Below are 21,203 nucleotides of genomic sequence, written 5' to 3'. Positions count from 1 at the left end.
CCTCCAGAAGAAAAGCAAAACAGCAGGCTAACATGGAACAGGAGAATTTTTTTTTTAGTCTATTTCACACTAAATTTAACAAGCATAAACAAACAGAAGTTTGCATACCATATTTTTTTGTAATTCTTAAAAGATTAGAAGTATGCTGCCAAATGTCAAAACAAAGTATCAAAAGGAAATCAAAGTTGTTATTTTCCTTTTGGTTTTATATTCATTGGCCAAATGTTTTTATTCAGTGTTTACACTGTCATTGTCCCACTTTGCTTGGAAAAATAATAATCTAAGGGTGCATTTCCAGCACTGACAACTGCAAGTTACACAGATCTACATGCCCAGTGGCTTCTTCCTGTGCCCAGACATAAACCACTCTGCTTTAGAAACTCCAGCAGTGAGGCCAACAAAGAACAGCTGATTTGTCCACAAAATGTGGGTGGCTGCACATTGGCCTCTCTCACTCCAGCTCCTCTCTCCTTTGAGCTGTGCTGGGGAGAACAAGACCATGAGAACTGGGTTGTCTTGAAACGTTTTCATATGCCTCCCAAGAGAACCCAAGACCTCAAGAGCCTACAGCAAAGCCACAGCTCCTCTCCTGCTGTTCACATGTACTTAGGTCAGTATCTACTACCTACCTGAGTGCTAAGCACTATGTGCCCAGAGCTGACTCAAGTAGCCCCAAGCACTGGGTCTGAGACTCTGCTGGGGAAGCACTTCATGAACTAAATGGAGCCAGTGCTGATGAGGGAGGCATTGTGCTCACTAATAACTCACATATGGGACCACCAGACCTCAACTCCAGTTCGGTTCTGATTAAGTTCTGCAACTCATAACACAACCAGCCTATGATCCACAAATAGAGTTTTATGCACAAAACATAAAACTGGGTATGGTGGAAGTGTTAGGATCAGAAACCCAAGAGTCTCGAGAAATGGTTCAGCAGTAAGAACACTGGTTTTTCTTCCAAAGGACCAATATTCAATTCCCTACACTCACATCGGGTGACCCACAACCACATTTAACTCTAGCACCAAGGAACTCCAATGCCCAACGGCCTCTTCTGGACTCCAGACACACATATGTACACAATAAAAAAATAAATCTTAACCAGACATAGAGGCTCACTCTTTTAATCCCAGCACTTGGGAAACAGAGGCAAACAAACCCTTGTTGAGTTTGAGCCAGTCTGGTTTATACAGTGAGTTCCAGGGCAGCCAGTATTACATAGTGAGACCCTGCCTCCAAAAAGAAAAAGAAAAAATAAATCTTTAAAAATTAAAAATATAGCCGGGCGGTGCTGGCGCACGCCTTTAATCCCAGCACTCGGGAGGCAGAGGCAGGCGGATCTCTGTGAGTTCGAGACCAGCCTGGTCTACAGAGCTAGTTCCAGGACAGGCTCCAAAGCCACAGAGAAACCCTGTCTCGAAAAACCAAAAAAAAAAAAAAAAAATTAAAAATATATACACAGCCGGGCGGTGGTGGCGCACGCCTTTAATCCCAGCACTCGGGAGGCAGAGGCAGGCGGATCTCTGTGAGTTCGAGGCCAGCCTGGTCTACAAGAGCTAGTTCCAGGACAGGAACCAAAAGCTACAGAGAAACCCTGTCTCGAAAAATAAAAAAAAAAAAAAATATATATATATACACAGTCCTTCAACATGTGATAGTATGATAAGCTCACTTTCATAAAAATGCAAATTAAACTATATTGGGATACTGTTTACACTTGCTAGGTTGGCAGGAATCTAAACATGCGACTACACCTGAGGCTGGCAAGGCTGTGGGGGAAATAACAGCTACATTGCTGGTGGGAAGGCAATGTGGACACTCGGGAGAAAAACTGGGTAATCTGTCGAAAGTCTCTAGGTAAAGATGCCTGCCACCAGGCTTGATTTTTTTAGTTAAATCCCTAAAACCCACACAGTACAAAAAGAGAAGCAACTCCCAAGTTGTCTTCTGACCTCCATAGAAGATACAATCAATAAATGTAATAATAATAATAACAATTAAATAAGTAAGGCAGAAAGTGAGAGAAAGACACCAGATGCTGACCTCTAGCCTCCCTAAGTATATGAGCAAGCACATCAGCAAATCCCCAGGAGTGTGCGAATATGCAAGCATGCACACACACGAGCACGCACGCACACGTGCACACAAACACACACACAACTTTGCACACTCTTGATCCTATCTCATCTCTGTGAGTTCCAGGCTATCCAGGGCTACATAGCGAGACTCTGTCTCCAAAAAAATAGCAAGCAAAAAAAAAAAATTTCAAAATGGAGAGAGAGAAAATGAGAATGTTGAGGTTTATAGACAATATGCTATCTTTATCCAATAAAAAGGAGGAAAAGAGCTGGGTTTAGTGAACATATTTTTAATCCCAACATTCAGGAGGCAGAGAGGCAAGCGGAGGCAACCAGTGCTACTCAGTGAGCTCTGTCCCAAAAATAAAGAAGGAAGAAAAAACCCACACGACCATGTTATATTTATATGAACACTACTGGAAGGGTACTATACTACCAAGTAGTTACCAAGGAAAATGGCAGGCAGAACACAGGTGATCAGGACTGAAAGGAAATTCTCCCCCTTCCCCTTTGGTTTATCAAGACAGGGTTTCACTGTTTAGCTCTGGCTGTTCTGAAACTTGCTTTGTAGACCAGACAGGCCTCAAACTCAAAGATCCACCTGCCTCTGTCTCCGGGGTGCTGGGATTAAAGGCGTGCACCGCCACCACCTGGCTTTTTTTTAAAAAAAAAAAATTTATTTATTTTGTATACAAGGTCCCTCCTCCATGTGCCTGCACACCAGAAGAAGACACCAGATCTCATTATAGATGGTTGTGAATCACCATGTGGTTGCTGGGAATTGGAACTCAGGAACTCTGGAAGAGCAGCCATGATTCTTAACCTCTGAGCTGTCTCTCCAGCCCCAGGGAAATACTTTCTATACTTTTTTTTAATGACATTTATTTACTTATTTGGTGGGCACACATGCCACAGTGCATATGGAGAAGTCAGAGGACCACTTAAATGCTATCTCACCAGCCTCCTGATGTATTTTAATAACCTTTCATTTTAGAACTGAACATTTCATTAAAAAAAATTCAAAGTCCTATCCTTTGTTTGTTTGTTTTTCAAGACAGGGTTTCTCTGTGTAGTCCTGGCTGTCCTGGAACTTGCTCTATAGACCAGGCTGGCCGTGAACTCAGAGATCCACCTGCCTCTGCTTCCTGAGTGCTGAGATTAAAGGCCTGCACTACCACCACCACCTGACTTCATTTTTTTTTTTAATTTGAAAAAGGAAAGCCAGAGTCATATTAAAATCTTTAACCAACAAACCTAGATGCCAGCCCAGACCCCACTGTGATCTCTGCACCCTGCTGTGAGGAGGGAGCTAGGCACCAACAATGACCAGCTAGGGCAAGGAACCAAGGCCTTCCTAAGCCTGTCCCTCTCTTTCTGAGGGTCCTCTTCAAGTCCTCCCAGCTTCACACTCAGTGGCTTCTCCACAGTCCTCTGGTAGACCCACCTGTAGCCCCGTGTACAAACTCTACGCAGTGCACATCCTAAGCAGGTCTGTGCACCAGCACAAGGTTACACCAGAGTTCTACGCCTATCTATCACTATCAGGTCTAGGCTAAACTGAGGATGCCTCACTCTCCACACCTCAGTAGACACAACATACAAGGAACAGATAGGAGCAAGGACAACCAGTTTATCCTTCCTTTGAGCAGATGGTGCTTATCTAGGATGCACCCCAGGCAGCCCTTCGCTTTCCCCTAGATCACTGCACACAGCTAAGTGGCATAAGGCTCACAGGATAGCACATCATCAAGCCACTGTTCTCAGTCACCATCAGCCACATCAAAACCATACTTCCACATCACCAATAGAAAGAGAAAACCTCAGCCAAGCTATTCCAAACTGTTTCCGAGGGCCTCAGCGGTCGGAGAGTAACCACAGACTGAGCTTTCCAGCTAAGGGGGATATTTATTTCCCCTTTTGAGCTCTAAACTGGTTGGGGTTTTTTTTTTCTAAATAAACGTCTATAAATCTTTTATGATAGCTTTTGTATGTCTAACAAAAGAGTTTTTTAAATAGTCAATGTACTTTTTGCTGGACACATGGTACACAGGTGCCTGTCACCTTCCTTGTGGTAGGTCTTAGGGAAGATCAGCATCTCTACACAGGGGTGGGTCTGTGACTAGCCCGGTGATCTAGCACCACTGCATTAGATAAATCCAGGATTTTCCCACCACAAAGGCTATTCACAGGAATTCACACAACTCAGATCTATCCACATGCAGAATGAGTGCCAAGGTCCCCAGAAGGAAATGACTAGGCACAGCACAGAATGTCATAAAGAGGCCTGATTGGCCCAGAGCCTGCTCCGGCTCCCTGCTTGCACCACAGTTGGCCTCAGGCAAACACATTTCCTAAGCAACAGGCCTGTTTTCTTCTGGGGACTCCTGTTTTTTAAAAAAAAAAAATGTAATAGACGGAGTAAAAAGGATCAACCTCTGTCATCCAGCCAATCCCACCTACCAAAGGGAGAGCACATACCCAGAGAAGATATTTCTGATCCAATGCTGTTCTTACTTGGGGCTGGAAAGTCTCTGGATGCACTAGGTGATATGTGGCAAGTAACCCTTTCCTTTATACCATGGAGACAGAAAAAATGAGGCCCAGTGACTATTCAGTAACCTTGCCCAAAGAGCCAGTGTACCACATTCTGGAAGCCTCCAACAAGCTTGCAGTAATGCCAATGGTTTGGTTCTGCAATCCTGCCTTACTCTTCCCACCCTGCTATTCTTCCTCTACACCTACAGCCAGCACAGTACCACAGTACCCCAAACTGCTGCTCATTCCTGCTACCACAGTACTTCAAGGTGGCTGCCAAGTGCTCTGTGTCTCACAAAGACTTTCTCCTGTCTGTCCCAAGCCTCTAAGGGCTTGCTAACCCCACAACAAGGGAGTGAAGGAGCATTCACCAGCTCTCCTAGAAAAAAGAAAAGCAATGCAGGTCTCCTCACAGACAGTGAGCCACCAGGACCCCAAGGGTAGGAGAGTGGGAGGGTGGTGGTAATAAACAGACTGACAGAATAAGCCAGAACTCAGTTAACAGTAGTCACAGTTGGGAATGTTAGGTATGGGTGGAGTCCAAAGGTTGATGTCAGGTGTCTATCACCTTTTTTGTTTTTTTGAAATGGTCTCTCAGTGAACCCAGAACTCACTGTTTTGGCTAGATCGGCTGGCCGGGGAGTCCCCAGGATCCACCTGTGTCTATGTACCCAGTGCCAGGTTATAGGCACCTGTTGCCACACCCAACCTTTCGCTAGATGCTGGTGATCTGAATTCATGTCTTTGTTTTTTGTTTTTTCGAGACAGAGTTTATCTATAGCTGTGGAACCTGTCCTGAACTAGCTCTTGTAGACCAAGCTGGCCCCAAACTCACAGAAATCTGCCTGCCTCTACCTCCTGAGTGCTGGGATTAAAGGCATGCGCTACCCCTCCCACCCCAGGCTGAACTCAAATCTTTGTGATTGCATTGCCTTGGTACCTAAGAATGCAAACCTTTCCATCATGGGGTCTAATGAAAACACAAGCCTGTCCCCCAAAAATGCAAGAGCAAAGCAAAGTCTCAGACTACTGAGCATGTCCTCCACCCCAGGACTGAGAAGGTCCTGTACTCATCCTAACCCAACAGCTGTGGCTTGAGCAAAAAGGGGAGGCTTTCCACAGAGGAGCAGTATCCTCAGCAGTTCCTAGCTAACAAAGAACAGCCCAAAGAAGCCTGAGACCTCATGCACTGCCATGCATTTTTATTATGCATACTGCACTTCAGAGGTAAGTTCCTTCAAAATGTGTGTGTGTTAAAAACAAACAGAAACAAACCACTCCCTACCCTCTCAAGTAACACTTTCTTCTTCATCCATGTATCCTATCACCACATTTCAAATTAAGCAACATGTAGTTAAATTAAAATAGCAACTATTTACAATAGCCAGAATTAAAACTTCAAATGAAGGTAAACAAGCTCTCATCTACCCATAGATTACTCAATAATAATAAGGAATAAAGTGCTGATCCATGCTACAACATGAAAAAAAAACCTGGAAAGAAGCCAACCAGAAAGCCACATGATAAAAGATGCTGGGCACAGGGAATGTCTGAATCAGGCAAACCAGAGTTAAAAAACAGATCAGTGATTACGCAGGCAAGCCTCTACCCCGAGCCTAACATGGTTATAATGGTAAATTTTATAAATTTTATGAATAATTTTTAGTAACAAAATTAAAATAGCAACTCTTATTAATGTTTTGCCTTAATAGAAGTGATAACAAAATTCAACCCAAATCAGTATTTTTGTATAGTCATTATTTCACAATTGGAAAAGTCAGCTTTGAACATGGAGCATATAAAAATCTTCATTAGAGCCAGGTATGGTGGCATACGCCTTTCATCATAGCAAGGATCTCTGAGTTTGAGGCCAGCCTGGTCTAAGAAGTAAGCACCAGCAATGCCAGAGCTACACAAAGAAACCCTGTCTCAATAAATAAATAAATAAAGTGGCATTAGATAGGCATGGTGGCATATAACTTACTAAAATCATGTTTTATTTATTTATGGTTATTTTGAGATAGGGTCTCTCTACAGAGCCTAGGCTTTCTAGAACTGGACTCACTATGTACACTAGGCTAGCCCTGAACTCTCAGATCTGCCTACCTCTGATTCCTGGGTGCTGGAATTAAAGCCATTTGCCACCAAGACGCAGAGGCAAGTCAATGAATTTCTTTGAGTTCTGGGCCAGCCAGAGCTACCATAGTAAGACCCTGTCTCAAAATTAAATTTAAAAAAAAAAGTGGCTAGAGTATTGGCTTAGAGCACTAGATTTTCTTCCAGAGGACCCAGGTTCAGCCAGCTCACAACTGTCTGGGACTGAAGACACCCTCTTCTGGCTTCCAGGGGCACTGTAATACACAGACATATATTCAAGCAAAATACCCAGACACACAATAAAATAAAATCTATAATAGTAATAATAAATAGAGCTGGCCATGAGCATATGCCTTTAATCTCCGGACTACGGACACCAAAAAAGGTGAATCTCTATGAATTCGAGGTCAATCTGATATATACATATTGAGTTATAAGATAGCCAGGACTACATAGAGAAACAAAACAAAACAAAATAAATGGATAAATAGGAATTCGCAGCCCAGCATTGGTAGCACAGCACTTGGGAGGACGAGGTAGGAGAATCTCTGAGTTCAAGATAAGCCTGGTCTACAGAACAAGTTCCAGGACAGCCAGAGCTACACAGGACACCCTGGGAGAGGGACAAGAATTAAATGGGGGCCGGGCAGTGGTGGCGCACGCCTTTAATCCCAGCACTCAGGAAGCAGAGGCAGGCGGATCTCTGTGAGTTCGAGGCCAGCCTGGTCTACAAAGGGAGTTCCAGGACAGGCTCCAAAGCTACAGAGAAACCCTGTCTCGAAAAACCAAAAAAGAATTAAATGGGCCCATAATAGAAGCTGGGTATGGTTATGTTCACACTTATAAACCCAGTCCAAGCTGAGAGTTTGGAGAATCACTGAGTCACAAGCAAGCCTGGGTTACAAAATAAGTTCTGTCTCAAATAAAAAGGACAGTGGTCAGTCTTCACTTTTTTGTAGAAAGTTCAAATCCATTAAAAATATAAATCTAAGCCATTAGCAATAAAGTTTGGGGTTTGCTTTAGAATAATCCACTGGAGAAATCTAGATTTAAAATGTTGAAGCTGATGAGTTTCACTAAATTATGCTGTTTTCATTTAACTGAATCCTCCATAATGAAGCCAAATTTGTAATGAAGTTTCTGGATTCTATTCTAAATAGATAAAAGCATCAAGTGCCCTTAGCTGTCAAATGCCAAAGGCTCTTGCCAAATGTCTCCACCCTGAACCAGGAGTTTAGAGTTACTTAACGCATGTCCCTCCATAGGAGGCCCTTCAGAAGAAAATCAGGGTCCCAGTTCACACTGCCAAGCAGGAGTACAAGGAAGTAGCTAGCTCAAACCCTCTAGAGGCCTGTTGAAATTTCAGTTATCAACTAGGTTCAGGCAATGTCTGGACACAAGGGGATCTTTGCCGGAAATGCTTTTAACAAAAGCTCCAGAAACAGCCCTTCAAAAACAATGTAAGCAGATGAGACCTCCAGCCTGGAGACTAAAGGAAACAGAGTCCACCCCCACATGCAGGAGCACCCTGATACTGTTACTGCCCATTCTCTTGGTTCTCTTCCTTCCTCTTTAGAGCTAGTCTTTACAAGGAAGGCAGTCTACCAGTTTCCTGTCACATTCCCTGTATCTAGGAGAGTACTTGGCACCAAGATGTCTGACCACAGGCTTGTGTATTTTTTGACTTTTGATGGAAATGGCTCCAGAAGTACCTTATAAGAACTCGCTTTTCATGAACTCCAAGAACGAAAACCCAGAGAAAGGTACCAGAATATACTACAGACTATAGTTAGGTGCCAAAAAAGGGGGGAATGGGAAACAAAGAGTCACAGCACAAACAATATCACCTAAAATAGCATCAGAGACAGTACATGACACAGGGCTTTGGGTCAGGAGGACGTGGAACAATGGGTGCCAGGTAGGAACAGAAGGAGAGACTTTGGGACAAGAGTCTAGGGACAGGAACTGAGGTAAAGTGCTAAATGAGCTAAAACAAGGAGGTGGTGACAAGCTCAGCCACCCCAGAGAACACTGTCAAAACTGGACCTGGTAAATCCTTGTGTTCCTAGAGTGGGAGAACAAGCAGAGAAAGAAAATGAGTGGGCACCATGGGAGAGCTGGGGCCTATAGAGAACTGGCACTCACAAGCCCCATCTAGAGATGGCGCCCACACTGGCTCTGACCCATTGTTGCCAAGCAACAGTGCAGCCTCCAACTGCTAAGTGTTCTGATTTGTCCATGAAGCTGCAAGTGTGGAAAGCTGCACAGGATCTGATTTTGATGTTGGCAACTATAGTGGACAACTAATGGCCTCCCAAAGGCCAATCCCAAAGATATCCACAGCCTAGTCCAAGAACCTGTGAACATGCTAGATTACAGTGCAAAGAGGCAGCATTCTCCCCTAACTCTATAGATAGGGAAGACACTGAAGCACCCAGTGGGTCACAGGTCCTTGAGAGGAAGTGGGAGGCAGGTGAGGCAATGTCACGCTGATGCTGTGAGATGCTCAGAACAATCACAGCTGGCTGAGATAGAGCCATGAGCAAAGAAATATGGAAGATCTAAAAGCCAGTAAAGGTAAAAGCTTCCTCAATCCACATCAGGACCAACACTGTGGCCTGAACCCCCAGGACAAGCAGCAAACTGAGGCAGCACCCAAAAGAAACACCACACATAGAACCATGCCAGATCACCCTGCGGTTCAATCCTCCCCAACAGCTTTCCCCTTATCCATACCAAGAACTTCAGGCCAGGATCATCTCATCTCCCTGATACCCTGTACCCAGTCAGGGACAGTGTCTCTGAGGGACACTTGTCTCAAGCATACCAGAAAGTTTCTTATCTTCACCACATAGCCATAAAATTCTCCAGGGATTTCTAGAAAGCACAACTCTTCTAAGTGTGGGCATTCTGGTTCCAATGGACTATTCGTGTCATGTCAGCACCCGCACATGAGAAACTATCATTTTGGCCCTGGGAAACTGGCCTGGAAAACAGGGTAGGACAAGAACTCTTTCAGCCCCACCCTTCTCACTGCCACTAAACAGAGTGCCCCTGTTAAGTGTTCTAGGAGAAGCCTCAGACCCTCGAGCGCTGTTGCCAGGTGCCCAGCACCTGTAGAAAGATGGCATTTTGGCTGATCTTACTTAACACAACAACCCATTTCAGGTAAGTTTTGTTGCTTTCGGCAGAGAGAGCTGTCTAGGTAAGGAAGGGCTGGAGGACCTACAGCACTGACCACTCACAACACCAGAAGACTGAAAACCACACCAGTCCAATCTTATCCAGTTTCTGCCAGGCCTGCCTAGGTCTTCCTTTTCCTCTCCAGCCCTTGCACAACACAGCACCATTGCTCTGCTCCTTTCCTCTATCCCCATTAACTCCATACTTTCAAGATTCAACTTCCAGATGGCTTGTTTCCTATGACGCTTTCTCTGACCCTGGATTCCACCAATGTCTAACAACATTTTTTACTTTTCTACCTACCTGCTGACATACCCAGGGAGACATTATTTCCCACTCTATCAAGAGTCAACATCTACAGACCCAAAGACATGCAGGCAGGGACTTAAATTTTATTCAGTCACGCATGAATCCCAGCAGGAAACATAGTGCATGTGTGTAATAAGCATCAAATAGGGCAAAAATTGAACTATCTTTTTGTCCAAACACCGTAAGATATGACATGCATTAAATATATTAGGTAAAAACCTTACCTGTTATTTGTGACTAGTAACATTAAATATCAAAGCTATAAACTCTTCAGTACAACTGCCTTGAACAAACTTACTTTTAAAAATATATGATTTTATGGCTGGAGAGATAGCACTGGCCACTCTTCCAGAGAACTTGGGTTCAGTTCCCAGCACCCACACAGCAGCTCACAACTATCTGTAACTCCAGTTCTAGGGTACTTGGCACTCTCATACAGTCATACATGCAGGTAAACACACCAATGCACACAAATTTTAAAAAATACATATGATTTGCTGAGCACGATAGCTCACACCTTTAAACCCTGCACTTTCAAGACTGAGGCAAGAGGATCACAAGTTCTCAAGTTTTAGGTCAATCTAAGCTATATATAATAAGACTTTACTTAAAAAATGCAAATATTGGGCCTGGAGAGGTGAATCAGTGGTTAAGAGAACTGGTTGCCCTCCCAGGGTACCCAGGTTCAATTCCCACCACCCAGATGACAGCTCCAGGGATCTGGCGCCCTCTTCTGGCCTCCAACAGCACCAGGCAAGCACAAGGTATATAATATAGAAGCAGGCAAAAACATCCCTAAGACAAAATAAATAAATTTTGCAAATACTGCCTGCTGAAATCATTAAAACAATCTGGAGGGGGCTGGAGAGATGACTCAGAGGTTAAGAGCATTGCCTGCTCTTCCAAAGGTCCTGAGTTCAATTCCCAGCAACCACATGGTGGCTCACAACCATCTGTAATGAGGTCTAGTGCCCTCTTCTGGCCTGCAGGCATACACACAGAAAGAATATTGTATACATAGTAAATAAATAAATATTTAAAAAAAAAAAAAAAACAATCTGGAGTATGAGAAGGAACCCTTGATGGAGAGATAAGAACCAGCTCTACCTGCTCCTTGCCTGGGGCTCAGGTGGAAAAGATTACCCAACAGATCACAACCTCTCCCTTCACCAGCACTTACTTTCTTTACCCTTTGCTAAACTACCCACTTCTTTCTCCATTTGCCCCACCATTTCTCTGCAGCCCACTCCCAGTGACTAAGAGAGTTCAGGGCTTGCTACTCACACCTACTTTAACCTAGGCTTGCTCTTCTCGCTAACTCCCATTTCCTGGAATCTTCCAGGGCCTGATAAGCTCTATCCACACAATTAGAATTGTCTGAGCACTTGTAAAAATCATTGGTCCCTCCCTGATTGGCCTGGGAAAAAGTCCCATCAGATACATTAAAAACAAAAGGTACCTTTCCAGATTTCACGACTTGTAGGTGTCCCAGGAATAAGAGCTCCTGGGACATCAAATCCAAACTCTTCAGTCACAAAGTGCCCTCCCCAGCAACACAGATGCAACAGAGCACACAACAAAGATGCATACACAGGGCACCACACCTAAGCCCACCTCAGGAATCCAACCCTGTTGCCCCAATGTGGCCTTCCTGTTTGCTTTATAATGTTCCTTGTTCTCCAAGGCCCAGCAGCTCAACCCTACCTTCTCTCTAATTCTTCTATATTTTTTATTCTACTTGTTTTTTTGTTTTGCGAGAGAGGATTTCTCTGTGTAACAGCACTAGCTGTCCTGGACTTGCTCTGTAGACCAGGCTGGACTTGTACTGACAGAGATTGGCCTGCCTCTGCCTCCCGAGTGCTGGGATTAAAAGCATGGGATTAAAGACCACCACCACCTGGTTTAGATTATTTTAATAATTTATTTTTATTTTAAGTGCATTGGTGTTTTGCCTGCATGTAAAAGAATGTATGTGTGAGGATGTCAGATTCCCCTAGAAAAGGAGTTACAGACAGTTGTGAGCTGCCATGTGGGTACTGGGAATTGAACCTGGGCCCTCTGGTAACCACTGAGATATCGTTCTAGGCCCTTATTCTATATTCTTAGCTTCCTGACAAAAATAGAAATCACAGTTCACACACTGTTGACTTCTAACTTTCTCACCAATGTTTACTTTGTCCACTTGGTCAGACTAAGTGTGTCAGCAAAAACACTTCATTTTCACCCATCAATCTGACCCCAGACTTCAAATATCCTGCCTACTGACACAAACTGTCTTTCAAATGTTCATACCTCCGTCCCTCTTGGCTGCTATTCAGAGGGTAGTATAGTTTTCCTGAGTAGTGTGGAGAGTTGAGCTACTGTTATAGAAATAACTTCATAAAATTTCAAAATCAGACCAGTGTCAGACTGAATTCAAGCACACTGGCAAGCTCACTCTCCCAAACTGAGGGCACAAAATCAGTGAAATGCCACTCTTGAGACTGCTGTGAGGGAACAGCAAGGTCACAGAAAAACACAGCACAACTCAGGGTGAGGCAAAGAAAACAATATGGTTCTGAGTTTTACACAAGCGGCTGTAAAATATCAGCTGGAGAGATGGCTCAGTGGATAAGAACACATGCTCTATGAGCATGAGAACTTAAATCCCATATAAAAAGCTGAGCATATCAGGTGGTGGTGGCACACAACTTTCATCCCAGCACTTGGGAGGCAGAGGCAGGTGGATCTCTGTGAGTTCAAGGCCAGCCTGGTCTACAAGAGCTAGTTCCAGGACAGTATCCAAAACTACAAAAAAGTCCTGCCTTGAAAAACCAAGAAAAAAAAAAAAAGCCCTGCCTTGAAAAACCAAGGGGGAAAAAAAAGCTGAGCATAGCACATGCCTGTAACCCAGAATTGGTGGGAGAAGAAAGGAGATTCCAAGAATTCACTGGCCAGCCAGTCCTGCCAAAATGACAAGTTGCCTGTTCAGTTAAAAGATCCCTTCCCAAGACAAGGTGTAGCGCAACAGACACCTGAAAAGGCCTCTATATGCACTCCCAACAGACACCACAAGCATTCACCACAGCACCCCTCAAAACACATCCTAGACAACACACATTCCACATACACAACAAAAAATACCACTCACTGAGAAGTGGTACAGGCTGCCAAACCCTTCTGAGTCTTGGGTTTTTTTCAAAAGCAAGAGACGAGGTGGTAAGAGGAAAAAACTTTTTCTCAAACTCTAAACACCAATCTGCATGGATAAGTGACTTTCATTAACACCACAACTGATGACTAATGACCCTAAGGGGTTCTGCCGAGAAGACCAACAACCCCTGTAAGGCCTAAACAGCACCTTGCAGACGTGTAGGGATGATGAACCTGCTTTTCCAACAGGATCTAGAATTTACTGCCATCCTGAAGGTCACTGCCGTCTCACATAACAGTCTTTTTAAAGAAAATGATCCAACTCACTCACATATGGAAAATGCCTGTGACCATAGTCTAAATCATGACCAGGAAAAAAACAAGAACAGTGCTCAGAGAACCCAAATTCCTTTCCAAATGCCACGCCGCCATCTTCATAGCAATATTTAGAAACATTTTGCGTTTCTTCTGCATGACCAATTGGTGCTAGACACCTCACAGGCCTTCTCTCTCCGTCCTCAGGCCAGGATTCCAAAGACTAGTTCCCATACTGACAGCATCAGTAGCATACAGACACTGGTTAAAAATGCACATTCTCTCAGCTGACTCAGGAGGTAAAAACACTTGCCACCAAGCCTAACAACCTGAGTTGTATCCCTGGATCCCACATGGTAGGAGAAAACTGACTCCCACAAGTTGTCCTCTGATCTACACACATACACACCACTGTGTGTGCACACAGACAGACAGACACACAATAGATAGGGACTGCAGAGACGGCTTAGCAGGTAAGAGTACCACCTGATGCTCTCCCAAAGGATCTGAGAGTTTGGATCCCACGTTTGATAGCTCATAACTGTAGCACAAATAATAAAACCGAGAGACAGGAATTGGGGGTTCAACCCGAAAACCAGCAAAGCAAAGCAGCAAAGTCTCTAGAAAAGTCTTACCTCTATCAAGACTATCTAAACAGCCTCTCTCCCCCCTCCCATTTATATTCCATCTAATGCTGGGATTAAAGTTGTGTGACTCCCTAGTACTGGAATTAAAGTTGTGTGACTCCCCAGTGTTGGGATTAAAGTTGTGTGACTCCCCAGTGCTGGGATTAAAGATGTAGGCCACCACCACCTGGATTTGTTTCTGCACTGATCAGTATAGCCTAGGGTGTCCTTGAACTCACAAAGTTTCACCTGCGTACCTCCCAAATCCTGGGATTAAAGGTGTGTGTCACCATTAACTGACCTCTACTGGCTTTAGCTTTGCCTCTGGTCTTCAGACAAGATTTATTAAATACAAATATTATACCACTATACATAACCACCTATAACTCCTGCTCCATGGGATTCAATGCCCTCTTCTGGCTACTGTGGCCACCTACATAGCACACACACAAACACAAGACACAAAACAATTATAAATTAAAATGTATATATATATATGTATATATATATATATATACATATATATAATTACACAAACACACTTGCTTTTAAGAAAATAATAATAGCTGAGCATGGTAACCCACTCAGGAGACAGAGGCAGGTGGATCTGAGTCAGAGGCCAGCCTAGTTCCAAGCCAGTCAGGACTACATGGTGAGACCCTGTCTCAAAAGGTACAACAAAATTAATAAAACTTACTTTAAAAAAAAAAAACTTGAATGTGCATTTCTCAAAGCTGTGTATAATGCAGTTTAGTGATACAGTGTTTCATCTAGCATACTCAAAGCCTGCTGGGTTCCATTCCTAGCACCACATGAAATGGGGCATGGTAGCACAATGCCTATAATTCCAGCATTTAAAGAGCAGAAGCAGTAATAAATTCAAAATAATTTTTAATTACACAGCAAATTTAAGCCACCCTAGGCTACACAAGACCCTATCAAAAAGAGGGGGAAAAAACAAAAAAACAAAAAAAGTGTTATCTACTAAATTGGAAACTCTGGGGTGGAGCCTGGCAACCAGCTGAAACCAAGCCTCTAGGGAATCCAGATACACAGCAAATTAAGAGAGTTGATGAGTGTCTTTTCCATGAAGTAGTCCTTGTTGGTCTCATTTTAGAGGTAGAGCAAATCAAAGCTCAATGATGGACCGGCCTGGACAGGTCCCACCCCACCCAGCCAGGAGGCCCACTTGACCCCATGCCCAACTCCAAAGCAATCTGCCACAAGGCTATGGCAGCCAAAGTATGCCATTAGGTTCTCTGAGGCACTATGAGAGCAATGTGACAATGACATTACCAAAGAAGGGTGAGAGCAGAGGAAGGATGCAGCCTGCATTCAGAAGTGATTAATTATAAATGCTTTTAAATTCACATCATGCATTAGCCCTAGATGGCCAGTCATCCCTCAGGAAAAGCTTGTTTCTCCCAATTCCATTTGTCAGCTGAGTTACATGACCAAAAGCCAGAGTCCCTAAGGACCAACTAACTCCTTGCACTGCTTTGAACTGAGAGAGAACTTCAGTTACCCATTCTTTCTCTATCTAGAACACCCTTAAATGCACACTTAAATGCACACTGCCTGGGCTAGGCTCATAGGGAGAGGAACCAGGAAAAGGTCTTTCTTTTCTGAACCCAGGACCCAACAGTGCTGGGAGAGTCACCAGAAGAATCCAGGGCACTCTGGCTCAAAGAAGCATGCTTTAAAAAAATAAGATAAAATAAAACACCTACCATATATAGCCCATTCAAATACTGACATTCAAATCACAGTACTTCCACAGATCCTAAGGTTGGGAGAAGGAAAGCCAGGAACTTTAACTCATCCACAATTCCCAGCCTTTCAAGGAATTCCTCCTCTATGGGACTTTTTACTAGAGTAGCTAGAGTAAATGGAACCCAGGACTGGGACTCACAAAGCAGCATGAACACCAGCAACCTGAGTCCTGAGCTTAACCTAGTAGATCAAACCAGCGTCAATACCAGCTACCCGAGTCCTGAGCTTAACCTAGTAGATCAAACCAGCGTCAATACCAGCTACCCGAGTCCTGAGCTTAACCTAGTAGATCAAACCAGCGTCAATACCAGCTACCCGAGTCCTGAGCTTAACCTAGTAGATCAAACCAGCGTCAATACCAGCTACCCGAGTCCTGAGCTTAACCTAGTAGATCAAACCAGCGTCAATACCAGCTACCCGAGTCCTGAGCTTAACCTAGTAGATCAAACCAGCGTCAATACCAGCTACCCGAGTCCTGAGCTTAACCTAGTAGATCAAACCAGCGTCAATACCAGCTACCCGAGTCCTGAGCTTAACCTAGTAGATCAAACCAGCGTCAATACCAGCTACCCGAGTCCTGAGCTTAACCTAGTAGATCAAACCAGCGTCAATACCAGCTACCCGAGTCCTGAGCTTAACCTAGTAGATCAAACCAGCGTCAATACCAGCTACCCGAGTCCTGAGCTTAACCTAGTAGATCAAACCAGCGTCAATACCAGCTACCCGAGTCCTGAGCTTAACCTAGTAGATCAAACCAGCATCAATACCAGCTACCTGAGTCCTGAGCTTAACCTAGTAGATCTCAGTGTTTCCACTGACACAGGGCTGTTAATCCCAGTCCTACACTCTGATGAAAGTGGTTCTGTTTTAAAGGCTGCTGAAAGAGCTTTGAGTTGTTAGGTTTGGGTTTTTTTTGGGGGGGGGTTGGGTTTTTTGAGACAGGGTTTCTCTGTGTAACAGTCATGACTGTCCTGGAACTCACTCTGTAGAGGCTGCCCTCCAACTCATAGAGATCCACCTGCTTCTGCCTCCCAAGTGCTGGGATTAAAGGTGTGCGCCACCACCGCCAGGCTGAGCTTCCAAGATTTAAGACCTGAACTTTCTTAATCATCAGACTGAGATCAGGTATGATAAACACACCTCTAGATAAAGTGGCTGAATACACACTTAACTGCATATGTTTGGTTTTTTATACTTGTTTTCCTAAGTTTCGATTTTTAGGCACTATAAACAAATTAAGAAAGAAAATTCTAGGCCAGGCATGGTGTACACATCTTTAATTTCAGTACTTGGGAGGCAGAGGCAGGTGGATCTGTGAGTTCGAAGCCAGCCTGATCTACAGGACAGTAGAGGCTACACAGAGAGACCAAGCCCTCTCCCCCCTAAAAAAGGAAGAAAATAAATCTTGGGGTTGAAGAGATGATTAAATTAAGAGCATGTGCTGTTCTTTCTGAGAATCCAAGATCAGTACCCATGTCAGAAGCTCATAGCTGAGTATCCCACACCCCCTCTAGTCTGAGAGCACTGCACACATATGCACATAGAAACACATACAAGTAATAAAATAATAAACAATGATATAAATCTCTTTTTTAACTAAGAAAGCTAGCTGGTCATGGTGACAAATGCCAACTGGTCTATATTCCAGACCAGCCAAAGCTACATACATATCAGCCTGACTTCAGGTGAAGGATTGGGGATTTAACTCCATGGTAGACTGCTTTGCCTAGCATGTGTGAGGCCTTTAGTTCAATTTCCAAAACTGCAGGAGAAAAAGGAAAAGAAAAAAGAAACCAGCTGAACAGTAATTTCACGATACAGCTGGGCCAACAGTAGTGGTTTATGCCAGAGCAAAGTTAAACAGTGGAGCCTATGGTACAGAATCAAAGACTTTGTCCTGGCCTGGCCAAAGGACTACTTATTACAGACCTTTACTGAGCACTATTGTATGTCACAGGCTGAACTAGGCCTTAGAAAAGTAAAGAAAGACAAGGCAACCACTGGCCTCAAAGATGTCACAGTCTCAAAATGGCCAGAGTAACAGACTGTGTGTGGTGGGGAGGCTGGGGAAAGTAGAGGAAGAAGGGCCCAGGTAGCTGGCCAAGGCTTGACATTAAGTTTGCTTAAATACAAATACCAGCAGACCAAGGGCCATGCATGGTACCTCAGTTCTGGAGAGGGTGAGGCAGGAGAATCAAATTCCATGCCAACCTAGATAACACAATGAGGCTCTCTGGGGGAAAAAAAAATCCTCTGAATTCAGCACTCAGGGTCACTAGGGGCTCAAACCAGTCAATCACATCCTATCAACAAGAAAGAAAGCTCTGCAATCAGTGTACAATTGAATGAAATTCATTCTTCCCATGCTCTAGTCCACAACGAACTGAAATTACCACTACTAATGAAATTAAAAATGAAGTTCCTCTCATTTCCAGAAAAACAAGCCATTAAAAGTTTCTCCAAAACTTCTCAACTACTTTCACAGGACTCTTATCAAAATCTCCACTCTTGGGAAATCCACTCCTCATTATGAAAGATTACATAACAGGCAGCCATATTTCAACAGAGGGTTTCTATCAAGGATGGGCCGCTTTTCAAGACTATCAACACCATGCCAGGTACAGTCACTTCCAAGTTTCAAATACATGGGCTGGAGAGAATGCTCACCGGTTAAGAGCACATACAGTTCTCTCAAAGAACCACAGATGCAGCTCACAACCAAATGTAACTCCAGCTCCAGGCGATCAGACACCCTCTTCTGCACTCAAAGGGTACCTACAGGCACAGGTGTATAACCCCCCCCCCCCACACACACACACACAATTTTTTTTTTTTTTTAAGTTTCACGTTTCTTGTAACTCAGATGTCTGGCACCACACACCCTTCAGGGAAGAGCAATCTCAACAGAACCCCCAATCCTTCCATCTCAGGGTTTGGAAATCCAAACACCCCACAAAGTTGCTCCTGATACCCCGTAGTACCAGACTTTGCAACTAATGTTTACAAAACAAGAGCCCAGGCAGAGAGTCACAGATAATTAGCCTAACTTTAAAACTAGGAAAACAAACTTTAAAAACACAAAAGCATCCTGAATGCCGTGGCCCACACCTTTAATCCCTCCACCCAGGAGACAGAGGCAGGCGGGTCACTGTGCATTCAATGCCAGTCTGGACCACCAGACGGGAATAGACCCTGTCGCAAAACAGAACAAAAGCAAACATACTTAAAATCAAAGATGAGACCTACAGGTGCTTCCAACACAGTCATTAGTAACACCCTTCAGAAGCAAACTGCAGTTCCTCCCATGCTCATCTAAATACAGATGAGAGCTTCATTACCAACGAAATATAGATGGAAAGCTTGATTACCAACGCACAGCCGATCACTGCGGTGTGGAGCCAGTATCTACCGCTATCGCCGTCTATCTAGAGTTACAAGACCGCAAAGTTCCCGCTAAGTCTTCATTAAATTACGTAATGTAAGGGGGACGTCGATCATAGAAATTCACCTTATTCAATCATTTCGGTCCCTTCTTTCACAGGTTATTTTCTGGGGTGTGTAAATGAAGGATTCACGTGTCTTTTTCACCTTTCCCTACCCATTTTCTTGTGTCAATGTTAAAAATAACAGGCAAGCAATTTGGAGGAGTCCTTGGCACACCTTTAAAGAAATCCGTAAGTGCTGTGGTGTGCCCTGGAGATGGGGCTTCCAGCTGTGACACTGACACCCTCTGACTGGATGACCTTGGGCAAACGCATCTTTGGGCCTCAGTTCCCCTTGTCAAAATCCCAAGAATGGCTAAACCCCATCCTTTCTGAAACACAAGACTTCAAACGCATCCCAAGGCAGTACTAAAGTGAAGAGGCCGCTGGAGGGACTGAGGCCCGAAACCGAGGAACGGACTGAAACCGGCCGGGATTTCTAGGGAGCCCTGGCGGCCGGCTCCCCTGCAAAGCCATTGGGCCAACTTCAGGTTGCAAACAAAAAAACCTGTTGGCCGGGACTCCTCCAAGAATGGCCTGCCTCTCCCAACGCGCTCGGCTCGCGCTCCGAGGGAGCCGGCACACCGGAGAACGGGGGTCTCCCGGAAGAGGCCGGCCCCACGCGCGGTTCGCCCACCCCGACTCGCCCAACAGGGCCGCCGGGTCTCTACCATCCCACGCGGAACAAAAGGCAGCTGGAGCCTGGCTCCGCCGCCCCCGTCCCCGCTGTGCTGTGGAGTGGGGGCCGGGTAGGGGAACCCAGTTCCCCGAGGCGAGAAGGACGTGGGTAAGGGGGACCCCTCCCCGGACCCTAGAAGGAGGCCAGCCGGCTCCGACCCGGGGCGAGGGGAGATCCGAGGAAGCGCACACTCCGGGGAGGGGCGGGGTTGCTCCAAACTGAAGGCTAAGGAGCTGAGGTGTGAGGCAAGGACAGGCGCCCCAGCCGGGAGGGAGGCGGGCGTCCTCCCAGCCCAGAGCGGGCTCAGGTGGGGCGGAGCCTGGGCGAGCCGTCCAGCCGGGTGGGGTCCGGCTGGCCGCACGGTGCACGCCCCGGCCAGCGACGGGGAAGCCGGTGCTCTAGGGGCGTCCACGCACTGGAGAGAAGGAAGGTCCGCGCCCCGCCCCACCCCGGCTCCCGAGCTACCCCCGCCCCAAGTCCCGCGCGTCTCGGCTCACCTCCGTTCCCGGCCCGCGCGAGTGCAAGGCTGCAGCCGCCGGCAACGCTGGAGAGGCGGGAGCGACCCGAGCCCGTGCAGCGTTTGACACCCACACGCCAGCCAACATGGCGGCCGAGAGGGGGCGCGCCGGCGAGCGCGCGCGCGCAAGCCCCTCCCCCCCGAGCGCCTAAGCCCCGCCCCGTATCCACTGGCTCCGCCCTTCCTAGACCCTAGGCCCCGCCTCGATTCTATCCGCCCCGCCCACAATATGCCCCTAAGGCCTCCTCTAAATAGCTCCTGCTATCACACAAACCCAAGCAAATTTATGCAGCCCTAAATCAGAACCCTACGCATCCCCCAACCTCAACAATTCTCCAAGGCATACACACTATAACCCTCAATCCTCATTCCCCCCCTTTAGTCAGGCCCCAGCCTTCTCAGAACCACGACCTCTTAGTCTTTCCACTTGCTCGTGAAAAATATTGTGTGAAGCAACGACCGGAAGGAGGCCAGGCG

General features: G+C 45.5%; 1 protein-coding gene across 4 annotated transcripts in view; it reads right to left on the bottom strand.

Annotated features, from left to right (window-relative positions):
* Epn2 (epsin 2) overlaps positions 1 to 20,836 on the bottom strand; it is a 66,073-nt gene extending 45,237 nt beyond the window's left edge. For 2 of the 4 annotated variants that reach the window (XM_075992272.1, XM_075992275.1), the window contains exon 1: positions 20,707 to 20,836. The gene's annotated coding sequence lies outside the window, so the exon portion shown is untranslated. The remainder of the gene's footprint in view (positions 1 to 20,706) is intronic. The other 2 variants (XM_075992273.1, XM_075992274.1) reach the window with 1 other exon arrangement.
* Positions 20,837 to 21,203: the final 367 nt, after the last annotated feature.

This window comes from Microtus pennsylvanicus, chromosome 11 (genome assembly GCF_037038515.1).
Source record: "Microtus pennsylvanicus isolate mMicPen1 chromosome 11, mMicPen1.hap1, whole genome shotgun sequence".
Taxonomy (NCBI): Eukaryota; Metazoa; Chordata; class Mammalia; order Rodentia; family Cricetidae; genus Microtus; species Microtus pennsylvanicus.
The sequence above is the reverse complement of the archived record's forward strand: the minus strand, read 5'-3'. Positions and strand labels throughout refer to the sequence as shown.